The sequence below is a fragment of the Oryctolagus cuniculus genome, chromosome X, assembly GCF_051225735.1.
Source record: "Oryctolagus cuniculus isolate XC-2025 breed Fujian yellow rabbit chromosome X, ASM5122573v1, whole genome shotgun sequence".
Taxonomy (NCBI): Eukaryota; Metazoa; Chordata; class Mammalia; order Lagomorpha; family Leporidae; genus Oryctolagus; species Oryctolagus cuniculus.
Window position 1 is genome coordinate 53,427,766 of NC_142888.1, and position 25,834 is coordinate 53,453,599.

The window sequence follows — 25,834 nt, forward strand, 5'->3', positions numbered from 1 at the left end:
CCAAAATGTTGAATTTTGTCGAATAATTTTTTAATGCATCAATCGAGATGATTATGGTTTTTTTTTTTTAAGTTTAGCCTCCTTTGCATTCCTCTAACTCCATTTGCCTGTGACATTATTTTTGACATGTATTGGTAGATTAGAGTTGATTTTTTTAAAAAATATTTATTTATGTTGAAAGAGTTACAGAATGAGAGAGGAAGAAACAGATCTTCATCCACTGGTTCACTCCCCAGATGGCTGCAATGGCCAATGTTGGGCCTGGCCGAAGCCAGGAGTTTCTTTGATTCTCCTATCTGGGTGGCAGGTGCCCAAACACTTGGGCCATCTTTCCCTGCTTTTCCCAGGTCAGTGGGAATGGAAGTGGGGCAGATGGGACATATGGGATGCCAACATTGCAGTCATTAGCTTTACCCGCTATGCCACAATGCTGACCCATTGAGTTGGTGATATTTTCATGAAGAATTTTCCATCTGTATTACTGATAAATATTTGTAATTATTTGTTTGCTCTGTTCCTTTCCAATCTGTGTATCTTTCTCTTTTTTCCTTTCTTGCCTTCCTGCATTGGGTAGAATTTCCAGTGCTATGTTGAATAAGAACGGTAAGAGCAGACATTCTTTCCTTTTTCATAACCCAAGAGAGAAAGTATAGAATCTTTCAATAATAAGTATGGTGTTAACTGTAGTTTTTATGCAGATTTTCCCCATGAAGTTCTCTTCACTATCTAGTTTACTGAGGATTTTTTCAAAAATCATATATAGATGTTGAATTTCATTAAACATTTTTTGTGCATCAATAGAAATTATCATATGGTTCTCTTTAGCTTATTGATGTGGTGAATACTGTAGAGTGGTTTTTTAGTGGTTTATACATTATTTTTATAATATTTTGTTGAAGAATATAGCATCTAACTTAGTGAGAAATGCTGATCCGTAGTTTTTTGCATTTTCTTTTCCTGATTTTTATATTAGGATAATGCTGACTCATAGTTGAGAAGTGTTTATAACTTTTTTGTGGAAGAATTGGCTTTCAAATAAAACTGTCTAGGCCTGATGATTCTGTGTTTTTTTTTCCCTTTTTGGTGAATGGCTTTAAATTATGAATTCAATTTCAACAATAAAATAGTGTAATTTTGCTTATCTATATTGAGTCTTGATAATTTATCAAGTAATTTCTTCCTTTCATCTGAGTTATTGAATAACAAACTAAGTGGCATGCAGTATTCCTTTGTTATACCTTTCAAACTATTTATTTGAAAGGCAGACAGAGACAGGTAGACATTGAGATCTCCCATTTATACATATATTGTTTAATTTCCATATATTTGAAGATTTTCCAGATATACTTGTTATTGACTTTTAGTTTAATTTGTTGAATTCAAATAACATATTTTATATAATTTGAATTCTTTCAATTTGTTAAAATAAGTATTTGGCCCAGAGTGTAGGTTTCTTCATGAAAATTCTTGTGTACTTGCAAAGATCATTAGAGGCTCAGTGTCTGTGGTTTTATTAGAGGCTGGTCATATATGCATGCACCCCATGGTTAGCACATAGCAAAATTCCAGACTTGCCAGAAGGAAAGTAGGTGTTTTAAATAAACTACATTGTTTATAATGTTTAGCCAAAGTGATCATTTTTAGCAGGAAATTGTGGGAACCCTCTTGAAATCCAAGTTCCCAGATGCCTGCTAATAGCCATTGTTGGCCTTTTGTTAAGAATAACAGTTTCAGGCCTTCTTTGTATACTCTGTTCTACCCTCCTAAGGAATTTTCTGTAACCTGCTTTTTTGTCCCTTGTATGAATCCTACACACGTGTGTGTGTGTGTGTGTGTGTGTATTTGTCTGTCTGTTTCATAGTTTTTGCTGGAACCTGCACATTTTAGGTAATATATTACAGTGATTCTGGATACTGCTACCCACTCACCCCCATCCACTGTAGAGGGTTTGTTGGTATTGTTTATTTATTTAGTGATTTGGCAGGTCCTTCAGTGATGTGTTTTCTACCTACATTGTCCATTCTCTGATGTCCTTCTTCAGAGAGAACAGCCCTGAGCACTATGGAATGACTGGTTTTAGCAGGGCTCTCTTTCATATTATTTTTACTAAATTCTCACTTAAACTGTTCTGTTGTTATCACATCTATTAGGTTGGACTAATTTCAGACTGATTGCTCTGTTGTTTTTGACCATGCCCTAAGTTATAACATTGCTCCACAGTGTTATCCAAATATAGTTGGGCCCCTTTGCAAAGGTAGTATTTGAAACCAGTGAAGGAGTCCAGGAATTGCCACCCCCAAATATTAATATTATACCATGATATGCTGATAATTGTAAACTAAAGGAATTTGCAGAGTAGCGGATGCTGAAAGAGGCTTTACTCTAGAATCTCCTTGTTCACTTCAAGTCCAAATCTGCCAAAGAGGAAATAATTACCTCTGGTCCCTTCCCTGAGTTTTCATTTAACTAAAATCATATTGCAGAAAGACTGAATTCTGTCACCACACTTGGACAGACTGATTTCTGTCTGATGGAGTATTGCAAAGAAAAACATAAAATCCATTGTTCTGCCAGCCCAAAGAACAGTGTCCCAGTGTGTGAGCCTCAAAACCCATTAAGTTCCCCTGAATATCACTTATTACTCCCCTAAAACTTACCTGTATACCCCATTCTCTTCCTCCCCTATGGAAAAGAAATATCTGAGGATACTTCAAAGGTGCATAGAAAAAAATGAATTAAAAGTAGGCGTTTATTTTGGAGCGATCTTTTGGGAAATCCTTGCTTGGTGTTTTCATAATACACATTTTCCACATATTGTGAAAAAAATGTTCTGTGCCAAAATAAGCTCAGACGTTTCCACAGACTTTTTGAAGCACTCTTGTATAAGCCTCTGATTCATGTTGTGCTGGTAATTACACTTTATGATGGCCTTTGTGCACATAATAAATGTGTGAGTCTTTTTCTCCTGTTTGATCTGTCTTTTGTCAATTCATGAACCTTCAGAGAGCAAAGAGGAAGATTTTTTTTTCCCCTTCACCCCTTACACCAGTCTTTGAGGTTGGTTCAGACCCCAGGAGAGTGCTTCTTACTCTTCAGCTCTTCTAGCTAGTGTTTCTTTAGCTTGTTGCCCTCTAGGAGTGACCAATTTCTTCTTAATTGCTTACTGCCAAAATGTCTATTGTAATTGGGAACATCCCTAGGCTTTTACTTTCTCCCATTGTGTTCCAAATTAAGTCACTTTCCTTTGCTAATGCCTCCAGAGCTCTCTTTCTATTGCAGCCTGCCTCTCCCCCTGGGCAAAAACCTCTGCTTTTTTGCTATGTGGTTCAGGGCAGGGAAAGTGGCTTATTTTTCTGAGTGACACATGTAACCTCAGGAGCAGGGTGTCTTGCAGAAATCACAGCCTAAATGGTTTTCCTGAATGAATATGTCACTGTCTGTTGTCTTCCCCTTGCCCTGTCCCAGAGAAGGTCTCTTCACATTATTGTCCCTCTCCTCTCTCATTGCTTTGTTACTTGCTAGTGCTATATGATATTTTTAGCCTGGTGGTGGTTGAAAGGGAGTGTGCCTTAGCTGCTGTTTTATTTATTAAGGCTTAGTCTTAGGCATCATGTGCTCATGTCTCATGGTTGTGTCCTACTCAGTACTCCTGCCCCTCCCCATTGTTGTAACTTTGGACCCAGTATGTATCCTGTCCTTTCCCTGAGGCTAGTGTTCTTTCTCCCCTCACCCCTCCCTGTTGTATTTGCCTAAGGTCTGAGTTTTTGCAACCTTCCCAATGGCTACAATGTTTGTTGCCCCTCCTCCCACATTAAGTACGGATTTTGTTCTGTAGCTAGAAATAGGAACTAGACACACTTCTCCGACTCTCCCTGGAATTGAGCTGATTCTCCTCCTACAAGGTGAGTTTCATAAGGGCGATTTCTCAGGATGTTCACTAATTTTTTGTTGAAAACCCCTGAAGAGTGAGCAGACCCTCACTTTCTGTGGCCCTCAGGGGCTTCACACTTTGTTTTTGTGTGTTGTGGTGCAGTGGGTTAATCCTCTGCCTGTGGTGCTGGCATCCTACATGGGCACCGGTTCTAGTCCTGGCTGCTCCTCTTCCGATCCAGCTCTCTGCTATGGCATGGGAAAGCAGTGGAAGATGGCCCAAGTCCTTGGGTCCCTGCACCCGCGTGGGAGGCCCTGAAGAAGCTCCCGGCTCCTGGCTCCTGGCTTTGGATGGACCCAGCCCCAGCCCTTGAGGCCATTTGGGGAGTGAACCAGTGGATGGAAGATTCTGTCTCTGCCTTTCACTTTCTTTAACTCTACCTCTTAAATAAATAAATAAATCTTTTTTTAAATATATTTTATTTATATTTTTCCGTTGACTTTTTGTATGTACATACTTAAGTATTTGAAAGGCAGAGTAGCAGAGAGAAAGAGAAAAAGAAAAAGCTTCGATCTGCTAGCTCACTCCCCAAATGCCCTCAACAGCCAAGACTCAGCCGATCCAAAGCCAGGAGCCAGAAACTTCACCCAGGTCTCCCACAGGAGTGGCAGGGGTTCAAGTATTTGGGTCATCATTTGCTGCCTCCTGGATAAATTAGCAGCAAACTGCATCAGAAGTTGAGCAGCTGAAACTTGAACCAACATTTGATATGAGATGCTGGTGGTTTAACCTGCTATAGCCACTCCTGGCTTCACATGCTTATCAGTTAACACTTGACCTTGAACAGTTGCTCACTTTTGTTCATCTCTTACTGATGTCTGTTTGCATCTATTTTCACAGGAAAGCCTGTAGTTGTAGCTCTTCACTCCCTTCTGGCACTTTTGTCAATTTAAGTTTAGGTTTTTGCCTGTTGGTTCCCATAAGATCTCATGTCTCTGTGGAAGTCAAGGAAAGGTGTGAGCTTGTTTCCTACCCCACCCCCCTCTTTTTCTAAGGGTGGGAAAGATGTTCTTTTTCTCTTCTCACACTGTCATTCATTTTCTTAGTGTGTAAAAGCCCATTTATGTTTACTGTGACTCTTGACATTGTTGGAATTATATCTACTTTGAAAAAAAAATTTAGTCTTTAATGGTTTTAGATTTAAAGAAATATTGTCAGCATAGTTCAGAGTTCCTAGATTTCCTTTATGTTATCATCTTACATTTAGCATACTGCACTTGTTAAAACTAAGACATTAACTTTGGCACTGTCTAATTAAGTAAACCCTAGGCTTTATTTGGATTTTACCTTTTTTTCCTTAACTTTTTTGTGTTTCCAGTGGTACAAAGTATTGTATTGTACTTAGTTATCATGATTTCTTAGTCTTTCCCTGGTTTTTATGATCTTGGCAGAGCATATATTTTGTAGAATATTCCTTAATTTTGACTTGTCTTCTATATACTCATGATTAGATAAGGTATTATGGAATTTAAGGGAAAAAAACACATAGATGAAGTGGCTTTTCATAGCATCCTATCAGCACATATGAACAAGGGGACTTAAAAGAATTTGTGGAAAATGGAATTAAAAGATGTTTATTTTGGTGCAAAAAAATCAGAATCCCTGTATAGTTCTTTTTATAATATGAATTTCCATGAACTTTTTGAAGACCTTTTTTATGAGTTCAACGTTATTTGTTACTGATGATGTTACTTTTTATGCCTTAGTTCAGGTTGCCAGATTTCTCCACTATGAAATTATTCTTTTTCCATTTCTATATGCTTTGCTTTGGAAGTGATTTACTAAGTTTAGGCCCACATTTCAGGGAATTATCTTGGAGGGGGGGAAATCTTCAGATTTTGGGGAGGAAATTCTATTTAAGGAATATTTGTTCTTTCCCTCCTTTAACTTGTTCAGTCATTTATATCAATATAGATTCCTGAATAACTCAATTATTTATAACCATGCATCTTTTTAAAAGCTATTCCCTTCTCTAAAGGGAGGAGAGAACTTCCACTTTGACGATGGCCTTGTCTAAATAAGATCAGAGTTGGCAAACTCAAGAGGCTTCCAAAGCCTTGGCAACTCATGACAAGAGCCTTGAGTGATTACTGACGTCATAAATAAGAGTGTCAATTGTTAAATCAACAACGGGAGTCACTGTGCACTTACTCCCCATGTAGGATCTCTGTCCTTAATGTGTTGTACTATGTGAATTAACGGTATAACTAGTACTCAAACAGTACTTTATACTTTGTGTGTCTGTGTGGGTGCAAACTGTTGAAATATTTACTTAGTATATACTAAATTTATCTTCTGTATATAAAGATGATTGAAAATGAATCTTGATGGAGGGTGGGATGGGAGAGGGAGTGGGAGATGGGAGGGTTGTGGGTGGGAGGGAGGTTATGGGGGGGGGGGAAGCCACTATAATCCAAAAGTTGTACTTTGGAAATTTATATTTATTAAATAAAAGTTAAAAAAAAGCTATTCCTTAATTTCCTGTTTTTTTTTTTTAAAGATTTATTTATTTGAAAGTCAGAGTTACATTGAGAAAGGGTGAGAGAGAGAAATCTTATTATTCTCTGGTTCACTCCTCAGATGATGCAATAGCCAGTGCTGGGCCAGGTCAAATCGAAGAGTCAGGAGCTGCTTCCAGGTCTCTCACGTGGGTGCAGGGTCCCAAGCACTTGGGCCATCTTCCACTGCTTTTCCCAGGCTATTAGCAGGGAGTTGGTTCTGAAGGGGAACCGTGAGGAGACAAACCAGTGCCCATATGGGATGCCAGGTTCACAAACGACAACTTTAACTGCTATGCCACAAATCTGATCCCTATTCCTTAATTTCTGGAATTATAAAATACTGTAGGTTTATCTTGTATATTCTGTGTACTAGCCCTAGTTTTTAGCTGTAAGGAGCCTAGGTTTTTTGTCGTTGTTGTTGTTGCTTTCCCAGGCCATAGCAGAGAGCTGGATCAGAAAAGGAGCAGCCGGGACATCAACCAGTGCTCATATGGGATGCCGGCACCTCAGGTAGAGGTTTAGCTTACTGCGCTGCAGCACTGGCCCCATCAGTACCTTTTATTAAAGAGATTATCCTTTCTGCATTGCATCTATGTTGAAAATAAATTGACTAGATTTGCATGGGTCTTTTTTAAAAATTTAATTATTTATTTGGAAGGCAGTTACAGAGAGGGAGAGATACAGAGAGATCTTCCATCCGCTGATTGACTCCCTAAATGGCCACAGCAGCCAGGACTGAGCCAGGCCTAAGCCAGGAGTCTGGAATTCCATCCAGGCCTCCCACGTGAGTACAGGGCCCAAGGACTTTAGCTATCTTCTGCTGCTTTCCCAGGCACATTAGCAGGGAGCTGGATCAGAAGTGAAGCAGCTGGGATTCTAACTGGCACCCATATGGGATGCTAATGTTGCAGGCAATGACTTAACCTGCTGTGCCACTATGCCAACCTTATATGGGTCTATTTCTGATTCTTTGTTCCACTGATCTTCTATTTACCCTTTCTCCAATGTCATACAGTAATAATTACTGCATCTTTATCATAAGTCTATATATGAGATAATGTGAGCTTTCCAACTTTTTTGTTTTTCAGAAATATTCTGGCTTTTCTGTCTTCTTTGCTTTTTAGTATAAATTTTAGAATGAACTTGGCAATAGCTATAGATGAAATTGTGGAGAACTGGTACCTTACTGAGTCTTCCAGTCTATAGACAATTTATGTCTCTCTGTCTAGATCTTTTTGATCCAATTTGTTTATGTTTTTATAGTTTCTGGCATACAGATCTTGTTAAGTTTGTACATGAGAATTTCATTTGTGAGTGTGCTGTTCTAAATGGTACTGTTTTTACTTTTTTATTTCAAATTCCAGTTATTGATAGATGCACATAAGAACATGATTGATTTAGTTTATTGGCCATATATGAGTATTTTGCAGCCTTACTAAGCTCACTTTTTGTTCTAAGCAGTTGTTTTGTAGATGATTTGATATTTTCTAGATAAGCAATCATGTTTTCTCAAGCAAGAGCCTTTATTATTTCTTCCTTTTCTATATGTGTTCCTTATAATTACTTTTCTTGCTTTATTGAATGGTTAGTCCTACCAATAGGGTAGAGAGGTACAGCATACTTTTCTTTTTTCCGGTCTTTATGTTATTTGTGGGTCTTTCATAGAAGCCCTTTACTAGGATAAGCACTTTCCATTGTAGTTTTAATTTTCTGAGTTTTGGTTGTGTGAGTATGTTGAATTTGTCAAGTGCTTTTTCTTTCATCCATTGAGATGGTTGTGTGGTCTTTCTTTGCTTTTAATAAAATTAAAAAATATATTTATTTTCATTTTATTTTAAAGACAGGGAAAGAGGGAGACAGAGATAGAGACAGATGGAGATCTTCTACCCATTGTTTTACTCCCCAAATGCTCACTCACAGTAGCTGGAGCTGAGCCAGGCTGAAAACAGAACTCATTCTGGATCTCTCACATGGGAGGCAGGGACCAAAGTATGTGACCCATCCACCTACTTCCTCCCTAGGTGCACATTAGCAGGAAGCTGGATTAGAAGCAAAGTCAGAATTTGAACCAGGCACTACAGTGTGGGATGTGGGCATCCCAAGAAATGTCTTAAGCATTGCACTAAATGCCTGCCCCTTGAGCTGTGTTCCTTATAGGTCTTAGATAATCGTCCCTAATCATGTGTATGGTAAGCAGCTACTTTCTTCACATCCGTGGATCATCACTTCACTGTGTTAATTGCTTCTCTTGCTGTGCAGAAGCTTTTACTTTGATGTAATCCCATTTATTTACTTGTGCTTCTGCTTTCTGTTCTTTTGTGATCATATCTATGACACTTTTGCCTTGACCAAATTCATGGAACAGCATTTCCCATATGTCTCCTTCTAGCAGTTTTACAATTTCAGGTCTTAGGCTTAAGTCTTTAATCCATTTGAGTTGATGTGTGTGTGTGTGTGTGTGTGTGTGTGTGTGTGATGAAATAATGAGCCAATTTCCTTCTTTTGCATGTGGATATTTAGTTCTCCAAGCACCATTTATTGAAGAAAGTGTTCTACCTCCATTTTGTATTCTTGGCAGCTTTGTCAAAAATCAGTTGACCATAAATGTGTAGATTTATTTGGAATTTTCTTGTCATGTTATTCTGTGTATTTGTGATCAGAGTAATACTGGCCTCATGACTGAAATATACTCCCTTCTATTTAGTGGAACTGATTATATACAATTATATATAATTGATATTAGTTTTTCCTTAATTGGTAGAATTATACCAAATTGTTGGATAATGTTTGGGCCTTTCATTTCTGTTCTGATCTTCTAATCAAACTGTTTTTGGATTTGCCTACTAGTCCCTTCTTATCCTATATTGTCTTATGCATTTTGAAAACCTCTTGTTAGGTGCATATTATGAGGGTACTTAATAACGTTTGTGGGGAAATGGAATTAAAAAAAAAGTTTATTTGGGTGTGAAAAAAATTGAAGCCCATGCATAATATTTTTGGTAACATGCATTTTTAATGAATACCTGAAGACCCCTTGTATATGTAGCATTATTATATCTTCTTAGGGAAATCACACCTTAGCTTTTTGTATGGTAGTTCTTTGATTTTTTGATAATCTTGTTCTGATGTGTACTTCTTCACATTAATAAAGATTTTCAGCCTTTGGTTAGTGTCTCATGCTCTGTCTTGCTCCCTCTTTCTACCTTTTGTCTTTGTGTGTTTCTCACAGTGAAGACATGAATGGTTAGATTCTTAGGTAGTATAAGTAGGAAGATGGATTTATTGTGTTTTTATCTCATATGACAGTGTTTGTCTTTTTATCTGTGTCAGTGTTTATCATGCTACTCAGAATGATAAATAATTTAAAAGTTATGAATTGTTTATTTTTAGAATTTTGCATGTAATATTTTGAGACCCTGGTTGCAGGTAACTGAAACAATACAATGCGAAAGCAAGGATAAAGGATGACAACTGTGCTTGTGTTTGTGTCACTGCTTGGCCTTGGGTTTCTCTCTTTGTACTGCTCCCTAGGGAGGTTCCATTTCCTTCAGCTTTCTCCTGTGTGTTACTCTCATTTTTCTTGATTATTAGCGTGTGGTTGAAGTGAGAAAGTGGCATATTCGCTAATGCTCTGATTAAAAGTCAGTGGTAAGCAGGCACTGTGAGTCTGGGTCTTGTGGGTATGGCCTTTGCAAGTTTTGATGCCTACTGTGTATTTTTATTCTTCCCTAGGGCTAAAGCTTTATTTGTTCCTTTCTCCTCTTAGCTAGCAACAGTTGTCTTCCACTTTTGAGGGTCTTTTGTTCTTTAGGGGAGCTAGGAGATGGGCCTCTGGGGAATTTTGAACTGCCTTCTGATTCCTTACTCAGTCCTCCAGGCTACAGGTTTTAATGACCTTCCCTGTAAATTAAATTTTTTTTTCTTTTTAGAAGAGGAAAGATGTATCTAGGCAGACTTTCAGCTACTGGCCCCCTTCCCCCAGATAGCACCAAGGGGATCTTTCTTTGTGATCTTCCTTCTGGCTACCTGTTTGGAAAATCTGCAGGTGGGTGTGACCCCCCACACCCATTTTTGAAACCCCAGTGGGCTTGACTTTTTCATGCTACCCCACACTTGGCCTTTGGTAATTTACTGTCATTTCTAATTTGATCTTTCTACCTGCTTTTATGTGACTTGTGGCATTTGTCTCAGGAATCAAATGCTCAGATTCTGTTTTTCCATATAGCTACCTGCCTTTCTCTAGATTTCAGTGTGGGTTTTTTTTGTTTTGTTTTGTTTTGTTTTGTTTTGTTTTGTTTTGTTTTGTCCTGTAACTTCAGTTCTCTGATAAGGCCGCAAAAATCCTTGTGCAGTCATGAGGACCATTTTTTTCTCTTAAGGGAGTTAGTGATGCTGTTTCTAGCTTTGGTCTTTGTTTTCTGTGCTATTTTTGTTTCTCTGTTCATTATTTTTTCTTTCACACTATTTGAACATTGTTTAGCATTCTACTATAAGAATCTTCTAAGCTTTTTTTATTATATCTCCTAAATGTATTTTATAGTTATTGCTGTAGGGATTACCAGATGTACACCTAAACAGTTAATGTAGGTATAATGTTTTACAGCTTCAAGTAAAACAGAAGCCTTACATTCATATAGATCTCTCTCAGTATTTTTATAGTAGCTATATGTTTTTTTTTAAGATTTATTTATTTTATTTGAAAGACAGAGTTACAGAGAAGCAGAGGCAGAGACAGAGAGAGTTCTTCCATCAACTGGTTCACTCTGCAAAGGGCCTCAATGGCTGGAGCTGAGCCAGGAGCCAGGAGTTTCTTCCGGGTGCAGAGGCCCAAGGATTTGGGCCATCTTCCACTGCTTTCCTGGGCCATAGCAGAAAGCTGGATTGGAACTGGAGCAACTGAGACTTGAACCTATGCTCATATGGGATGCTGGCACTGCAGGTGGAGGCTTTACCCACTACGCCACAGCGTCAGCCCCGCTGTATGTTTTATATTTGTTTTGATTTCTGCTTTCAGGAGTTGTACATATTTTAAAGCACTTAAGAGGAGTAAAATAATCTTTTTATATTTACTTTGTTATTTATTTACCTGTTGTTCTTCCCTCATTCTTAAAAACTTCAGCTTCCCCTATATATTGTTTCTCTTCAGACTGCCCAAGATGAATTCTCTCCTTTTTCCTTCATCAGTGTATTAATTACACGTTCATTCCTGAAAGATATTTTCACTTTATATACATTTGTTAATTGATAATTCTTTCTAAAAAGGTTTATTTATTTATTTGAGGGGCAGAGTTACAGAGAGTGGGAGAGATAGAGAGAAGTCCTCCATCACAGGTTCACTCCCCAAATTGCCATAATAGCTGGAGCTGAGCCAATCTGAAGCCAGGAGCCAGGAGCTTCTTCCGGGTCTCCTATGTGGGGGCAGGGGCCCAAGGACTTGGGCCATCTTCTACTGCTTTCTCAGGTGCATAAGCAGGGAGCTGGATCAGAAGAGGAGCAGCCAGGACATGACTGGCACTCACATGGGATGCTGGCACTTCAGACTGCAGCTTAACCCACTGTGCCACAATGCCAGCCCCTTGATAAATATTTTTTCTTTTTCAACAGTTGGATTGTGCTATTTCTGGTTGTGCTTTTTCAGTTTATAATCAGCCTTCTGCATCTGAAACAACTGTGAATCAACAATATTTGAAAAAGAATTGCATCTGTACTGAACATGTAACAACTATTTACATAGCCACTAAATTGTATTAGGGTACTTGGGTCCCTGACACCCATGTGGGAGATACAGGTTTTGTTCCCAGTTCCTGGCTTTGGACTGATCCAGCCCCAGCCATTGTGAGCATTCGGAGAGTCAACCAGTGAATGAGAGATCTCTTGTCTGTTTCTTTCTCTCAGCTTTTCAAATAAAATAAATAAATGAAAAAATAAATTATATTAGATTATTATAATTCATTTACATGCTAAATAATGAATATAAAAACTATTGCGGGGCCATTGCTGTGGTGCAGTGGGTTAACGCCCTGGCCTGAGCACCTGGCATCTCATATGGGCGCCAGTTCGAAACCCAGCTGCTCCACTTCCAATCTAGCTCTCTGCTAAGGCCTGGGAAAGCAGTAGAAGATGGCTCAAATTCTTGGGCCTCTGCACCCAAGTGGGAGACCCAGAAGAAGCTCCTGGCTTCAGATTGGCTCAGCTCCAGCCATTGTGGTCAATTGGGGAGTGAACCATTGGATGGAATTTCTCTCACTCTGCCTCTCCTCTCTCTGTGTAACTCTGACTTTCAAATAAATAAATAAATATTACATCTAAATTGTATTAATATTATTAAGTAATGTAGAAATGATTTAAAGTATATGGGAGGGAGCTGGCCTTGTGGTACAGCAAGTTAAGCTGCCGTCTTTCACACAGGCATCCCATATGAGTGCCAGTTGGAGCCCCAGCTGCTCCACTTCAAATCTAGCTCCCTGCTAATGCACCTGGGAAAGCAGCAGATAATGGCCCAAGTGCTTGGGCCCCTGCCACCCACATGGGAGACCCAGACATTGTTCCAGGATGTGTGTAGTTTATATGCAAATACTACACTATTTTATATGACGGACTTGAGCATCCACATACTTTGGTATCCTGTGGGAAGGAAGGTGTCCTGGAACCAACTCCCTGTGAAAGCCTAAATAAGACTCTTAAATCTTGTTTGTCTTTACTGAGGTTGTAGAGTGTGTGAATTTTATCTTTCATCAAATTTGGGAAGGTTTTGGCTGTTAACCTTACATTCTTTTCCTGCACAATGCTTTTCTTTCTCAACCTGGAACTCTGATAACATATGGGCTAGACATTTTGATATTGTCCCTTAGGTCCTGAGGGCCTGTTTATTTTGTTTCAATCTAGTTTTTCTTCTACTCAGTTTGGAGAATTTCTGCTAATGATCTATCAGCTTCAGTAACTCTTTTTCCTCTCTCTGTTCTGCTTTTGAAATCACAATGGATTTTTTATTATAGGTGCATGTTTTAGTTATAAAATTTTCAATTTGTTCCTTCTTGGAAGTGTTATTATGGCATAATATCATATAATAAAATTGTCCATTTATGTTTATTTTTAGCAAACTGATAGCATAAAGCCATCACCACAATTCAGGTTTTGATCATTTCATTATTTTCAGAAGTTTTCTCAAGCTCATTAACAGTCAGTCCTGCTCTCAGCTCCAGACCAGGCTCTCTCTGACCTCTGTCAATAAGTTTCCCTTTTTTGGATATCCAATGGAAATATAATCATATGATATTTATTCTACTGAGTCTGGGCTCCTTTACTTATTAATATAATTTTGAAGTTTATCCATCCAGAGGTATGTACCAGTATTTCATTCTTCCTTTTAGAGTTGAAAATTATTGAGTTTTAGAGATATATACTGCCATTTTTTTCTTCCCTTCAGCACTTGACTGCCACCCACATGAGAGACCTGAATTGGGTGCCTGCTTCTTGGCTTTGGCCTGGTCCAGCCCTGGGCATTGTGGGCATTTGAGGAGTGAGCCAGTGTGTGGGACCTCCTGATCTCTCTGTTTCCTTCTTTTTCTGTCTCCCTGCCTCTTAAGCATACATACATACATACATACATGTAAATATACATTTAAATACCAGTGAATTAGTCTTACAAATCAATGAAATATTTTCTCTTATTGTATTCTATGAGTTCTCTATCTCTATTTTAGATAGAAGTCTTTTATCAGAAGTGTGGTTTACACATATTTTCTCAGTTTGTGGCTTGTCTTTTCCTTAATGGTGTCATTTGAAGCACTGAAAATTTATATTTTGTTGAAGTACAATATATCTGTTATTTTTCTTTGTCTACTCTTTCATCAGTGTTATACTATCTTGAGTACTGTGGTGTTTTTTTTTTTCCTGAGTACTCTAGTTTTTAAAGTAAGTTTAAATAGGGTAGTGAATGATCTGTTGTTTTTTTAATTGTTTCAGGTGTTTTGCATTCTTTGCATTTAGAATCAAATTGTCATTTCCTTCAAAATGGCTTGCTGGGATTTTTGAGAGATTGCCTTGAATTTATAGATCAATTTGATGAGAATTGCCTTCTTAATGTATAGCATTGTCTAATCCATGACCACAGATTTCCACTTATATCTCCTTCAATCATTTTTTTCCAAAGACTTATTTATTTATTTGAAACTCAGGGCTACAAAGAGAGGACAGACAGAAAGAAAGGTGTTCCATCCACTGGGTCATGCCCCTGATGGCCACAACACTTCTGGGTCTCCCACGTGGGTGGGCAGGGGCCAAGCACTGGGACAATCCTCCTACTTTACCCAGCCATTAGCTTGAAGCTGGATTGGAAATGGAGCAGCCAGTACTCAAACTGGGTGGCTTTACCTGCTGTGCTACAATGCCCGCCCCTTCAAGCAGTGTTTGTTTTGTAGTTTTTAGTATACAAATCTCTCCTTTTTGTTGAACTTATACTGTTTGATGCTGTTCAGAATGTTCTCGAAATTTGAATTTTGGCCAGTTTATTGCTTGTGTATAGATAAACAATTGATTTGGGGGCGGGCATTGATTTTATAGTCTATTACTTCTTACGCTTAGTTACTTCTAGTATTTCTGTTGTGGAATTCTTAGTTTAAGTATTAAGATTCCAGGATATAACTACAAATGGGATCATTTCATGTGCAAATAAAGATAGTTTTACTTCTTTCTTTCCAGTCCCATTGTCTTTATATTATTATTATTTTTCTGTTTTGCTACAGACAGTTCCTCCTACAAATCTTGAATAGAAATGTTAAGAATGGGCAAGCTTGTTTTCGTGTCATCTTCAGGAAAAAGCATTCAATTTTTCAGCATTAAGTATGATTTTTGCTCTACAGTTTTTGTTGTTTTGTAGATTCTCTTTATTAGGTTAAGTAAGTTCTTTTTCAATCTTTGATTTTGAGAGTTTTAAAGTTCTGAATGGGGTTTGAATTTAGTCAACTTGCTATTTCTATGTCCATTGTTGTGATACTACTTTTTAAAATTTATTATATTGAACTATGTCAGTTTAATTTGGAGGTATGATACAGGCCTGCATTTCTGTGATAAACCTTACTTTGTTATCATATGTATACCCTATATATATATCACTGGATAGATTTGCTGCAATTTTATTAAGAATTGCTGCATTCGTCTTCATGAAGAATATTGCTATGTAGTTTCCTTTTCTTTTTATGTCTTTGTGAGGTTTTGGTGTTAAAGTGATTGTGACTCATTAAAATTGTTTGGAAGGTAAGTAATATCTTTTCAATTTTCTATAATAATTTTTATAGTACCTATATTATCTCTTCCTTAAATGCTTGACTTGGTATTTCTTTTCTGGGGGAAGGATTTAAACTAATTTGTGTCTTTATTAGATACAGGGAGTATTCAGATTGTATATTTTTCTTGAGTGAGCTTTGGTGGGTTGCATCTTTTAAAGAATTTGTTTCATTTCAGTCATTTGAGTTGTTCATGAAATTCACTTTTCATTCCTTTCATGATAAAGTCTGTGGTGATATCTTTCACATTTGTAATAGTGGTATTTTGCATTCATTCCCTGTTACCTGATCAACCTGTCTAGATGTTATCAGTTACCTTTTTAAAGATCCATATTTTGGTTTCATTATTATATTTTAAGATAATAATTTCAGTGACTTTTGGTTTGACATCCATTATTTTTTTTCTATTTGCTTTTTGTTTTATTTGTGCTTCTTCATCTAGTTTCTTAAGGCTAGGCCAGGTCATGGTTTTCAGACTTTTCTTTTTCAAATAGGCATTTTATTCTGTTTCTACTATATGTGTCTTTAGTATCCTCCTACAAATTTAGGTATATTGTTATTTTTATTCAAAATATTCTTGAATTTCCCTATTGGTTTCTTCTTTGATCCATGTTTACTATTTAGTTTGCACATACTTAGTTGGATATATTCCAAAGATGTTTCTGTGATTATTATCTTTTTTTAAGATTTTATTTATTTATTTGAAAGTCAGAGCTACACAGAGAGAGGAGAGGCAGAGTGAGAGAGAGGTCTTCCATCCGTTGGTTCACTCCCCAGTTGGCTGCAACGGCTGGAGCTGCGCAGATCCGAAGCCAGGAGCCGGGAGCTTCTTCCAGGTCTCCCACACAGGTGCAGGGGCCCAAGGACTTGGGCCATCTTCTGCTGCTTTCCCAGGCCATAGCAGAGAGCTGGATTGGAAGTGGAGCAGCCGGGTCTTGAACTGGCGCCCATATGCGATGCTGGCACTTCAGGGCAGGGCATTAACCTGCTGCGCCAGAGCACCGGCCGGTGATTATTATCTTTTTAAATCTCATGTGGTCAAAGAAAATACTGATTGTTTTATGGCCTAAAATGAGGTTTGTCTTGGTTCAGTGTTTAGAGTGTGCTTAAAAATAATGTGTATTCTGCAGTTGTTGGCTAAGGTATTCTAAAAACATCAGCTAGGTCAAGTTGTTCAAGTCTTCTATGTCCTTACTAATTTTCTATGCACTTTTCTCATTTATAGAGACAGATATTAAAATTCTTTGACCTCAAAATTATGTCAGTTTTGACTAATTTATTTTTGAGTCTCTACATAGACTTTGAAATGGTCTTCATGGTAACATTCTTTGTTCGGAAAGCTGCTTTGTTTGCTAAAAGAGCCCTTGATCTTTAGCAAATTAAGCCATGAAGGAAAGAGCATTTGTAGAAAGATTGAAAATATGATCCAAGTGATTATAGATAATAAACACTGTTAAGAATTGCATCATTTTAAAAGTACTGGACGAAGTGAGAAAGTTGATTCAACTAAAAATTTTTTTGGTGCCTGTGAAAATGAACTTTTTTCAGTTTTGAAAAGTATAGTCACCAACTGAAACAAAATCTTGAATCCTTTTTAAAGAGAGATTTAAAAAATAAAGTTTAAAAATAAAAACCTGGCCGGCGCTGTGGCTCACTTGGCTAATCCTCTGCCTGAGGCGCCAGCACCCCGGATTCTAGTCCCGGTTGGGGCGCCGGGTACTGGTCCTGGTTGCTCCTCTTCCGGCCCAGCTCTCTGCTGTGGCCTGGGAGGGCAGTGGAGGATGGCTCAAGTGCTTGGGTCCCTGTACTCATATGGGAGACCAGAAGGAAGCACCCAGCTCCTGGCTTCAGATCGGCACAGCACCGGCCATAGCGGCCATTTGGGGAGTGAACCAACGGAAGGAAGACTCTTGTCTCTCTCTCTCTCTCTCACTGTCTAACTCTGCCTGGCAATAAATAAATAAATAAATAAAAACCTTCTATGGTAAAATACACCACAGAATTTTTTTGAAATCCTAACTTGGTTTGCATACAAGTGATAAAGGTTTACTAATTATGCTGTTTCAAGGAATTGGTCATAAAAATAGTAGATAACATGGGTAAGAGAATTGATAGGTAATTCAATGGAAATTCTTACCCAAATCAATAAAGTGAAAAAGATGGTGGGTGATAAAAGTAAAAAGGCAGCAACTATTGGCAGTGATGGAAAAAGGGTACTTCCGTATGTTGCTTATGGAACTGTGAGTTCCTACTCTGTTTTTTTGGGTAGGTTACTGCTTTGCCCACATATAGGGAACCCTTGCCCCAAGCTCCTCTTTATGCTTGCTGGCCATATTTTTTGCCAAGACTTCACGGTAGTGGCTTTTGAGTTCTATATTTGTTTCTGGTACTCAAGGAATTTTTTCTCTTCCCTTTGCAGTGGCTTATGCATTTCAAACATGTTCTGTTGTACCTAGCATTTGTACTTTGAGTTGGTTGATGTGATATTTTCACCATAGTGACTGGAGCTTACCCCAACTTTTTTTTTTATACCAAACTAGTTGCTTTGTAACTTTTTTTTTTTTTAATTTTTTTTTTTTAGTTGGGGGGCCTTGTAACTATTAATGAGTCAGGCAGAAATTATCCAATGGAAAATAATTAATGGAATTAGCATCCATGATCCTTTTTTTAATATTTATTTATTTGAAAGGCAGAGTTATAGACAGGCAGAGGCAGGGAAAGAGAGATAGGTCTTCCATCTGCTGCTACTACAATGGCTAGAGCTGAGGTGATCCGAAGCCAGGAGTCAGGAGTCAGGAGCTTCTTCAGGTCTCTCACGAGGGTGCAGGGGCACAAGGGCTTGGGCCATCTTCTTACTCATTATGTGGTATCAGTACTTGCTCTGTTAATATGTGCTAAAAAAATATCTGTAATGTTTTACTCAGCTTTTCATTAAGAAAAAAGTTTTTTATTTAAGTTACCAAGAGAGGAGGAGAGACTCAGAGAGAGGGAGAGATTTCTCTTCTATCCACTAATTCATTCCCGAAATGGCTGCAATGGCCAAGACTGGTCCAGGTCCAAGCATGCAAAATCCATCTGGGTCTCACACATGGGTGCAGGGACCCAAGCACTTGGGCCATCTCCTGTTGATTTCCCAGGTACATTAGCAAGGGGCTGCATTGGAAGAGAAACAGCTGGCACTTGCTCATGTGGGATGCCAGTATCACAGGCTCAGCCCACTGCACCTCAGTGCCAGCCCCCACTTTAAGTATTTTTACCTTGTTAGTAATCATACACACTTATGATTGTTATAGCTTCCTGATGAATTGATGCTTCTAGAGTTCCTTTATTTCTGATGATATTCTTGTCTTGTGGTATAGTATATCTGATACTAATAGCATCCCCCCAAAAACACACACAATCTATCTGTGCCTTTATATTTTAAGCAAATCTCCTGTTGACAGAATATAGTTGGGCCTTGCTTTTTAATCCATTCTGATCATCCCTGACATTTCATTGGAGTGTTTAACCTATTAACAGTATAGCTGCTTAAGACTGATTTAATTATGTGTTTGCTGTTTGTCTTATCTGTTTTTTATTGCTCTATTCTCTCTATCACATAAAAATCAGGGATGCATTACTCAGATTACAATTATCTGGGCCTACTCATGTTGGGGCTTATCCTGAGGCAGTACTCAGTACAAATGCAGAATAAATGATTGAACAAAATCAGACAAATCTAAGATGTAAACAAAGACTTTTTAAGGGGCAAAGTCGTTCAAAGTATACATACTGAGAACACTATATATTAACATGAAAAACAGAATAAATTATATTCAGCTTTGGGATATACTTAAATGTTATGACTGGCAGTAATAGAAATTCACAATGTTCCCTGTAATAATAAAGCAAAAGAGTACCAACTCTGTGAAAACTGCAAAAGCTTTTTTTCTCCCAATTTTCTTTACTCCAATTCAGGGACCGGCAACATCATTTCTCAAAATTATGACAAGTACCAATCTAAGAAACATTACCTATCCTTTTATGAACCTACTTTTTTTAAGTTCATACCTTTTCTTTTCTTTTTTGTTTTTAAAGATTTACTTATTTATTTGAGAGGTAGAGTTACAGACAGAGAGAGGGAGAGACAGAGAAAGGTTTTCCATGCTCTGGTTCACTCCCCAAATGGCCACAATGGTCAGGGCAGGACCAGGCCAAAGCCAGGAGCCAGGAGCTTCATCTGGATCTCCTGTGTGGGTGTAGGGGCCCAGGCACTTGGGCCATCTTCCACTGCTTTCCCAGGCCATGCAGAGATCTGGATCTGAAGTGGTGCAGCCAGGTCTCGAACCAGCCCCTATATGTTCATGTTATTTACTGGTATCCCTTAATGGACTTTTGTCTTTTAATTTGATTAGTTTGTTTATGACAATTAAAAAATATTGCAGACCTCAATATATGGCAATTTAAAAAATGTTTTGTATATCATTTTATATTTAAAACTTTTTTAGTTGGAAATGATTTCAAGCTATATGCTTTTGTTAAAAAAAGATTTATTTATTTGAAAGAGTTACAGAGAGAGTTAGAGACAGGGAGAGAAAGAGAGAAAGGTCTTCCATCCACTGGTTCACTCCCTAATTTATGTTCGCAACAGCTGGAGCTGAGCTGATCTGAAACCAGGAGCTAGGAGCTTCCTCCAGGTCTCCCACATGGGTGCATAGGCCCAAGGACTTGGGCCTTCCTCTGCTGCTTTCCCAGGCACATTAGCAGGGAGATGGATTAAAAGAGGAACAGCCAGGACTTGAACTGGCACCCATATTGGATGCCAGCGCCACAGGCAGGGGCTTTAACCCACTGTAACACAGCATCAGCCCCTGTATACTCTTTTTATTAAGAGTCGTTAGACCTCTTGACCCTTTACTCCTAAATACTATTCAGTGAGTACTTCTTCAGGAGAGGATATTTTCTAACAAGCCCAGTATATTTGTCAACATTATAAATTGATACTGATGTAGTACTTTTGTGTAAATACCCTCAAAATTCTTAGCAGTCTTCTTTATAGAATTTTCCCCCCTCTGATATTGGATGCAATCTAGAAGCAGACTTTGCATTTACCTGCCATGTCTTTTTAGCCTTTTGTAATCCGTGACATTTCTACAGCATTGCAAATCTGCAGTATAGTATCCCAGCCAGAATATTCAGTGTTATAATCTCGGCACAGATGAAAATATCCTTCTCCTTATCAAAATGTCTCCTGTTTAGCATCCCTAGGTTGCCCTTTTACTTGTCCATTATTTATTACGTTTTTTTTTTTAACTCTACCCTCTCGAGATTTACCAGTCAGGCCTCAGTAGAAACCTCCTTTCTTCCTGATTTACTTGTTATCACAGGGACTCAGAGTCCTAATTTTTTCTCCAGTGATTTACACAGTCAATTACTTAATTGTTTTTGTTTTTGTTGCTCAAAATGTTCTAAATTTGACCAGTGGGAGCCACTTCAAACTGTTGCTTGTATTCTTTTTATAGGTCTCCAATGTTTATTTGAACACTTCCTTATTCTCATTGTAATAAGACTCACCTTGTGCCTATCGTGCTCATTCTTGTAATTATTAATTGTTGCTAGGAGTCCTGATTCCTTTTAGTGGGTGAATTGTATTTAGAAACCTAGTTCTTGGCACTAGGGTGCTCGTTGCTCCTGGGGAGTCTTTTCTTCTTGGCTGTTTCAGTGTACAGAGCCAGGAAAAACATGCACACATACAGAAATACACATACACACATTCATTACTTAATCCCCCCCCCAATAAACAAACCTATGAAAAATAGTTAAGGATTTATTTGCATTGCTTCTGCTCCTCATCCACACATTGCTCCCATGTTCTCTGTTTATGAAATTCTTGAAGCAAGCCTGTCTTCCTATCCACCTACCCACCTGCCTTTCATTCTTCCCCTTTATTTGCCCATTTCCTAGTCCCTTCCATTTTATTTTCCCTTTCCCTGTAACATTTGTCTGCTTTTTCTTCCTTCCATGTGGTTATAATAGAAACATGAAAGTTAATGGGTTCATTTGTTTAGTTTTAGTTTTCCTTTTCCTTATTGATATAATTTTTTTAATATTTAAGATAGTAACATTCTTTTAAAACGTCAAAAGTGTACAAAAAGATACACTCAGAAGTGTTACTTTCTCCTATATCCCTTTTACATCATCTGCCTCTTCATCTCTTATAGATAACCAACTTTGTTGGTTTTATTTTGTTTATTCTTCTGACAGATATATGTGTTTTCCTATTTTTCTTTCTTACCCAAAATGTATTATACTGTGTGTTCCTTAGATTTTTTCTTTTTCCACTTAATACTGTCTCTGGGAAGTCACTTCATATGAGCTTCTAATAGTCCCTTTTGCTTTAAATATATGATGTATCTGTAGTGGTTATGCTTATGTAGTTCCTGATGTTGGAAATCTGTGTTTTTTCATCTAATCAATCTATGTAGAAGGCCTATCAGTTATTTTTTTTTTCATTTATTTCCTCTATTTTTCATTTCAGTGATTTTTGCTTTTTATAAAATCTTTGCTTCTGCTTCCTTTTAGTTTAGTTTGTCACTTTCATAAAATGGATGATTGGATCATGTGTAGCCAAACTTGTTGTTAAAGGGAAACATAGTAAATATGTTAGCTTTATGAACCATTTGGTCTCTCCCAGATGCTCAACTCTGTCCTTGTAGTAAAAGAGTAGCCATAGATATTACCTAAATGAACTAATGTTGCTGTATTCCAATAAAACATTATTTACAAAGACAGAACACAGAGCTTGGGCTGTAGTATGTTGATCCTTGGCTTGGATCATTGATTTTAAGCCCTTTCTTTTCTAACATTGACATGTAAAGTTATAAATTTTTCTCTCTAGCTGCATCTAAAAAGCTTTATATTTTCATTATAATTCAATTCAAATGTTATATATTTTCTCTTATAATCTAATAATGGATCAATGATTATTTAAAATTGTATTGTTGAATTTCTAAATATTTGCAGTTGTCATGGTTATCTTACTTGCTTTCTAATTTAGCTCCACTATGACTAAAGATATGCTCTATGATCTCATATTTTTTGTTATATTTTGACTGTTTTATGGTTCAGAATATAGTACATTCTGGTAAACCTTCCCTGTGAAATTGGAAAAAATGTATATATTGTGTCATTTTTTGGTGTAGAAGTCTAAAAATACTAATTGAACTCATGTTGTTGATAATGTTATTCAGATTATCTGTGTTTTCCTGAAATCTTCAGTTTATCAGTTGCCGAGAGAGAGGGGTTTAAACTCATGAAATATGATTGTAGAATTGTCTGTTTCTCCCTTTAATTTTGTCAGTTATTAGCTCATGCATTTTAATACTCAGTTATTGAGTACAGATACATGTGTGATTGTTGTGTCTTTTTTACTCAAACCTTTTATCATTAATATGAGTCTTTCTTGATTTTTGGTAATATGTTTTGTTTTAAAATTATTTTATCTGCTATATAGCCATCCTAGCCTTCTTACGCTTATTGTTTTCTTGGGATATCCTATTTACTTTAAACCTGTACTTTCTGGCTGAAAGGCCTGTGAGAGCATTTCAGGCATGGAAAGCCAAGACTCTGTGGCAAAAAATATCCTACACGGTAGATCTCCATGAGACCTCAGTGGAAAGAAAGGGTCATCAAAGAAGGATGTACTCTTCTCTGAAGGGAGGAGAGAACATCTACTTTGCTTATGACAGTGTCCAAATACCAATGGAGTCTATGGTCACAAAAAGCTTCCATAGCCTTGGCAGCCCATGGCAAGAGCCTCTGGTGATCACTGACGTCATAAATAAGAGTATTAATTGTTAAAGGAACAACAGAACAGCTGTGCACTTACTCCCCATATAGGACCTCTGTCCCTAATGAGTGGTACTATGAGAATTGACTGCAAATTTTGTTCCCAAACTGTACTCTATTTGTTGTGTTGGGTGTGTGCATGGGTGCAAACTGTTGAAGTCTATGCTTAGCATGGAGTTGATCCTCTGTATATAAAGTCATACTAAAAATGAACCATAATGAAGGAGATGGGAGAGGGAGGTGGGATGGGAGTTGGGGTGGGGGTGGGTATGGGGGAAAGAACCACTGTATTCCTAAAGTTCTATCTATGAAAAACTGTATTCATTAAATAAAAACTTTAAAAAAAAAAGAAATAGAACTTTGTCATCTCCACAGTAGGCCTTTAGGACAAGGAAATGATCTTTGGTAATTGTGCACAAGCCCCAGAAAAATGAACATCTTTGTGTGATACTACTTTCTTCCACTTCACATACAAAATAAGCAGAAGAGGATCATGAGGACAGAAGCTGCCTTTGTATAGCTGCACCACCAAGGCTTCCCTGTGCCACCCCCACCTGAGTCTCAGTGAGCACAGAACCTGGGGTCAGATTGCCCACAGTCTCCTCGCTTGTACACCTGTCGCTGTTGTTTTCTGATTTCTACCAAATTGAAATTTATCTTCTTCCTATTGATGATTAGGTCAATATTTCTTAAAAGCATGCCGTCTAGGTAAGACTATTGTTGAAACATTTTTTTTCTGATACTCTGTATACGTGAACTTTCACGAATAAGAGAAAACATGTAATATTAAAAAAAAAAAAACCTGGGCCGGCGCCATGGCTCAATAGGCTAATCCTCCACCTTGCGGCGCCGGCACACTGGGTTCTAGTCCCGGTTGGGGCGCCGGATTCTGTCCCGGTCGCCCCTCTTCCAGGCCAGCTCTCTGCTATGGCCAGGGAGTGCAGTGGAGGATGGCCCAGGTGCTTGGGCCCTGCACCCCATGGGAGACCAGGAAAAGCACCTGGCTCCTGGCTCCTGCCAGGATCAGCGCGGTGCGCCGGCTGCAGCGGCGGCCATTGGAGGGTGAACCAACGGCAAAAGGAAGACCTTTCTCTCTGTCTCTCTCTCTCACTGTCCACTCTGCCTGTCAAAAAAAAAAAAAAAAAAAAAAACCTGTACCTTTATATGTAAAGTTCATCTCTTGTTTTTAGTGTGCAGTTGATCTTTTAGTCTTTTAATTCTTTCTTGCAATCTCTACTTTTTTAGTGGGTTGAGTGCTTATTCCATTTACATTTATTGTAGTTATTGATGTACCATGATTGGGGTCTGCCATTTTATTGTTGTTGTTCTATTTGTTTCCTCTGTTACTAGTTCTTATGTTCCTCTTTTCTTACTTTTGTAAAGAACAATTGAATATTTTTAGAATTCAATTTTATTTGTCTCATTTGTTCTTTCACTACTTTTTTTCTGATATTTATGGTGGCTTACCTATGGATTGCATTGTATACTTTGGTCTATGGAGAATCGAGAAAATGTAAACATTCCATAGAGGAAAAAAGTTAATTTCAAACCTAAGGTGAACCAAATAATGGAACTAGCAGATGAGGATTTTTAAAGTGATGATTTTAACTATTCTCAATTCAGTAAAGCAATATATTTTTAGTGTACACAATTCTTAGCAGAAAAATAGGGATTCTCCACAAAGAAATTCAAGCCACAAAAATGAAACAATTGGAAATTCTGGAAATGAACAATATAGTTTCTGATGTAAAAAGTTCACTTGATGGGCTTCAATTCTGCTTAATGTGTCAACATGATGAAGAAAAGAGTAAGTGAACTTGTATACATACTAACATAAAGAATACATGATGAAGAAAAGAGTAAGTGAACTTGTATACATACCCACATAAAGAATAGAGTGGGAAAAACTTTGAATAAACTAAATAGATGCTCAGAGATTTGTTAGATTATGTCAGTCAGACGTATGTGTAGTTGGAATATCAGAAGGAGGTATGAGAGAGAAAAGAGGGAAAAAATTTTTTAAGGTAATGTCCCAAAAAAAAGTACTAGCAAAAAGTTACCAAACTCAATGAAATATAAAAATTTGCAGATACAAAATGCCAAAATACCATGCATTTTACTTAACAAGAAACCCATCTGGGGCATTCCATAATTAAACTACTTAATGCAGAAAGACAAAAGTGCTAATCAGCAACAGAAAAATGACTTATACAGTGTCAGTCCCTTCAAAGATCTCATTTGCAACCTAATATCGGAAATTAAACAATGGAACAGAAAGTGTGGCCTGTTCA

At 37.7% G+C, this 25,834-nt stretch overlaps 2 long non-coding RNA genes across 4 annotated transcripts in view; both read left to right on the top strand.

Annotated features, from left to right (window-relative positions):
• The window catches only part of LOC149119644 (uncharacterized), an 89,745-nt gene that overhangs the window by 38,830 nt on the left and 25,081 nt on the right, over positions 1-25,834 (top strand). The gene's annotated exons all lie outside the window — the stretch shown is intronic.
• Positions 1,384-24,661, top strand: LOC149119645 (uncharacterized). 3 transcript variants are annotated; one of them, XR_016227867.1, is made up of 4 exons: positions 1,384-3,902; positions 6,866-6,942; positions 7,091-7,216; positions 24,028-24,661. It is a non-coding gene; the product is annotated as an uncharacterized LOC149119645 (long non-coding RNA). The 3 variants fall into 3 exon arrangements; XR_016227868.1 differs by having other exon boundaries at positions 1,385-3,902; positions 7,095-7,216; XR_016227869.1 differs by lacking the exon at positions 6,866-6,942 and having other exon boundaries at positions 1,396-3,902.